The 5,140-nt window shown below is 42.8% G+C and overlaps 1 non-coding gene across 1 annotated transcript; it reads right to left on the bottom strand.

The window, feature by feature from the left end:
* Nucleotides 1-676: 676 nt before the first annotated feature.
* trnat-agu (transfer RNA threonine (anticodon AGU)) lies at nucleotides 677-750 on the bottom strand. Its single transcript has one exon. It is a non-coding gene; the product is annotated as a tRNA-Thr (tRNA).
* Nucleotides 751-5,140: the final 4,390 nt, after the last annotated feature.

Below are 5,140 nucleotides of genomic sequence, written 5' to 3'. Positions count from 1 at the left end.
AATAACAATAACACTCCACAATACTAACCTAAATGACAGAGTGAAAAGAAGGAAGCCTGTACAGAATAAAAATATTCTAAAACATGCATCCTATTTGCAATTGAGTACCACAGTATGACTCATACCCATAAAACCTGGCGGTAATACCCGGAAATGGGTCCAATCGTTTTTCCACAGGGGATTTTAGATCTACTTCATATAAGGTCTGTGTTCCGTGTAGGCTTACCCTAGCGTGACATTTTGATAACCGCAAAAATCTCTCTCTGACAAGGTAACTTTTATCAATATATTTGCCTGTAATTACCCCCCCAAAATGAAATGCTAATTAGCCACTAATGTGGCTATCATACAGAACTACATTTACATTTTACATTTTAGTCATTTAGCAGACGCTCTTATCCAGAGCAACTTACAGTAGAGTGCATACATTTTATTACATTTTACATACTGAGACAAGGATATCCCTACCCTCCCTAACCCGGACGACGCTATGCCAATTGTACGTCGCCCCACGGACCTCTCGGTTGCGGCCGGCTGCGACAGAGCCTGGGCGCGAACCCAGCCCAGCCTGGGCGCGAACCCAGAGACTCTGGTGGCGCAGCTAGCACTGCGATGCAGTGCCCTAGACCACTGCGCCACCCAGGAGGCCACAAAAAAATAATAATAATGTACCTCATGGCCAGTACGGGGATCGAACCCACGACCTTGGCGTAACTAGCATCACACTCTAACCAACTGAGCTAACCAGCCGCTAACTACACATCCTGTCGCAAGCTTTGACGTCATCACTCAAGGCAGTGTTGGAAAAAACTCAATTTCTTGACGCAAACTCTCAGCAACAAGTAGCAAGGAATCTAGCAAGTACCAAGTAGATATTATAGCCTTTTTGTAGTTTCTCATTTACATGATTGAAATTGTCTATTGTTGTTTGGCATCTTTCCAATTAGCTACCTTAGCATTTTTTTATTACTAGAATTTTGGGAATTACACTGGCCTTTGTAACTAACTAACCAACCTTAGGTCAGTCCGTCCGTCGATCAGAAGCAAGGATGGTAACCACTAACGTTACTCCGATATTATCGTTTTCCGACCTCTGTAATCGGGATGCATCGTTAGAGCCATGTGTTAAAGGTAAGCCATGTTTTCTAGCTGCTAACAAGTTATTTTGTTTAGGTCAAATATCTGTGGTTAGCTAGGTACTTACGTGTACAATGCATGTTACCTTCATTACAAGTAAAAAGAAAGTCAGCATAATGACTGTTGTAAGTCTTTAGTGAGCTAGCCAGTTAGTTGACCTTAGCTCACGGTCTGTGTAGTTATAATTTTTCATGTGGTAATATGCTAGCTAGTATTAGCCCACCAGAGAAGGGATATTTAGCTAGCTAGTTAACATTAACTCACTGTTCGTGTAGTCAGACTTGCTAGTTAACGTTAGGCTTGCACCATGGCAAGGATAACGTTACGTTAGTTGGTTAGCTAGCATGCCACCACTTAGAAAAGTCTGACTAACGTTACATCAATGGTGAGCTAATGTTTCTAGCTAGCTAGCTAAATATCACCTGGTGGGCTATCTAGTTAACAAACATTGCATGCCACAGATTTAGGACCTGAATTTTGCCCGGGCTGGTAGAAATCATGGCCCAGTCCATTTTACAGTTAATATATTCAAGTCTTTAGTAATCTATAGTAATCAACCTAGCTATCTAGTAAAATTTTCATTTTTTTGGTCTTTCAGGCGGGTGGACCGGAAACCCAGTGACAACACTCGGATCTGCAGCTGCCATTTTCCGGTGGGGAAGAGAAATGGCCCTGTATTTACCAGAAAAGGTGGCACATCCACCATGGCAGAATACAAATAAATTCATTTGTTACAAATTGAACCTTTATTTAACTAGGCAAGACCGTTAAGAACAAATTCTCATTTACAACGACGGACTACACCGGCCAAACTCGGAAGCTGCTGGGCCAATTGTGCGCCGCCGTATGGGACTCGGCCGGTTGTGATACAGCCTGGAATCGAACCAGGGTGTCTCTAGTGACAGTTGAACTGTTAGCACAGTTGAAGGTTCTACAGGAGAATCAGCAGTATACCCACAAGAGGTGTTCAGCATCACAGCTAGTATTTAGGATGGAAACAGGATTTCCAGACAATAACTTGGAAGGACTGCGTTGCCTACTCCAAGTGGAGGGTTGAGATGCTGTCATTTGAGGATCAAGTGTTCATGGCACTTATGAAGTTGCGTCGCAGCTACGCCATCTTGCACCTGGCTCAACTATCCCGTTGTAGTGCAAGCACTGTCAGCAATGTTACCATCACTTTCATTCACGTGATCCACAAGCTTAGTTTAATTAGCATCATGAAGATTGTTCTAAGTCGGAAGAAGAACCAAACGTGCCTGCCTGCGTCTTTTCAGGGGTCCAGCAGAGACTGCATGATGATCATGAACTGTAATGACATAGAAGTTGCTACTCCAAGTCTGCAGAAGAGAACCTACTGTTCAATGCACTCCTTCAAACTACTCCTGAGAGTTGCACCTAATGTGGTGATAACATACTGCAGTGATCTGTATCAAGTATCTCTGTCATACAAAGCCTTTGTCCAGAAGTTGAGGTTTGAGATAATCTCCACGTCTGGAGACATGATGTTGGCATACAAAGGCTTGTTGTTCCAGAGCTTGATGCCTGCAGGAGTCACTGTGAATATTCTTCCATTCCTGAAACACAGAAGGTTCACAGAGAGTGAGATGCATCTCATGAAAGACATTGCGAGAAACAAGATCCATGTTGAGAGGGTAAATGCTCGACTAAAAGATGGAAAAAACCAACAACCTGAGATTCATCCCACCTCATCTGCGTTGATATAGTAATTTGCTGGTTCAGACTTGATGTGCACTTGTACATCTCCAAGACCCACTCATCAGAGAAGTAGCTGTTAATTGGGAAACAAGAACAAACAATGAGGCATGAGGATTGAGTGTTGAGGGACCACTTATCCAAGGTGGGTTTGTGTTATAAACAATGCATTTTCTGTCCAGATAAAGATGTTGCTACGGCATTGAAAAAGCCCCACCACTGACCAAAGGTCTCTATGTTTTCCAGTCCAACAGGAGTGCATCCCTCAGGCCAATCCTGAATACAGCAAATTAGCAAAAATGTCTAAAAACATGTTTTCACTTTGTCATTATGTAGATGGCTAAATTTTTATTTTATTTAATCCATTTTGAATTCTGGCTTGTAAACACAACAAAATGTGAAATAGGTCAAGGGGTATGAATACTGAAGGCACTGTATCATACCAATTTCAGTGTCCTAGATTAATGTTTGCTATGTCTATGTCTATGAGACCAGGCTATGTCATACATGGAACGGAGCAGCTGCCTGCAGCTACCTCCCTGTACCAGGAAGGAGAGGGAGAATAGGAGGAGGGGGCTACCGTGGAGAGAGCAGCTGTCAAAGGCAAATCAATGTCATACTGGTCCTGTTCTACTGAGGAGCAGGTTGGCATTTATTGTAATGAATCTTACCCTGGAAGCAGCTCTGCAGGGTGGTCACCAGCTGGCATAGCCACAAATTCATTCAATCTGATTTTAAGCTTAACCCAAACCTTAACCACCCTTCTAACCCTAATGCCTAACCCTAACCTTACACTTTAAGACCAAAAAGCACATTTTTAAGTTTTCATACGTTTTTACGATATAGCAAATTTAGATTTTGCAGCTGGTCCAGCAAGCGGAAATCGCTCAGTTCGGACTTCATGGCAAGATTCATGACAGTAAACGTCAACCTGCTACAGAGGAGGGCTGCACAGAAGCTGCTCTAATCACGTGCATGCAAAAATACGAACCCGTTCCCTTGCTCATAGGCTTCCAACAGTCCCCAAAACCGAACAATGCAGCTAACAACCTTTATTGCAGCTGGAACAAGTAAACACAAATGACTCAAATAAGATTTATGGTACATTATGACCGAATCTCAAAACCTCAGCAGCTAACAAGCATTGAGAGAACAGCTTAGAGACCATACAGTATGCTACACAGAAGACCTGGGTTCAAACACTATTTGAAATCTTACAAATACTTTTAGCATTTGCTTTAGCCTGCCTGTGGTGCCAGATGGGCGAAGTTTGCGCTTGTGCCAATATTCTAATGGTTCCATTGAATCCAGGTCTACCACACAGTGTGGCAGTTCTGTAGCTGACAGTCACAACGAAGAACACTATGTTTTAACATAATGTAGGACCACTGCTGCAAAGGGTCATGTTTAAATGCGTGAATGTGTTTAATTCCTTTGCGAAGACACCTCCCCTCGCCATGTCTCTCATTGTTGGGGTGAAGGAGCCCAGTGATGTTTGGATGGCCACGATGGAGAGAAAAATGAATGGTGTCGTGTGCTCTCTATGCCATGTCATGCTGTCGATACACAAGCTGCTTGAGTAATGCTACAAACGTGCAGAATTAATCATGGTGTATCCCCAAGGAGGAGGACACAGCATAAACATAGGCTCAGAAATACTGTAAAGGCTCACCCTTCAGTTATAATACAATGGGATGTATGGTATTCTAAATTAATGGGAGAAATACGGGTTATGTGTTATTTTATTGTTCCATTTTACCTGGTGTTTATTAAGAGGTTGTAATATTTACCAAACAATTGTGTTTCAGTTCATTTGGGATTCACTGTAACATGAACAAACCAAATAAACCCAAACAGAAATGCCTTATTGACATAAGTATTCAGACCCTTTGCTACGAGACTCAAACTTGAGCTCAGGTGCATCCTGTTTCCATTGACAATCCTTGAGATGTTTCTACAACCTGACTGAAGTCCACCTGTGGTAAATACAATTGATTGGACATAATTTTTGAAAGGCAGACACCTGCCGAAATAAGGTCCCACAGTGCATGCAATGCAGTTGACAAGCCAAGAGGTTGAAGGATTTGTCCATAGACCTCTGAGACAGGATTGTGTCAAGGCACAGATCTGGGGAAGGATAACAAAACATTTCTGCAGCATTGAAGGTCCCAAGAACACAGTGGCCTCCATCATTCTTAAATGGAAGAAGTTTGGATCCACCAAGACTTTTCCTAGAGCCGGCCGCCCGGCCAAACTGAGCAATCGGAGGAGAAGGACCTTGGTCAGG

Source organism: Salvelinus fontinalis, chromosome 18 (genome assembly GCF_029448725.1).
Source record: "Salvelinus fontinalis isolate EN_2023a chromosome 18, ASM2944872v1, whole genome shotgun sequence".
Lineage (NCBI taxonomy): Eukaryota > Metazoa > Chordata > Actinopteri > Salmoniformes > Salmonidae > Salvelinus > Salvelinus fontinalis.
This window is presented reverse-complemented; position numbering and strand designations above follow the sequence as displayed.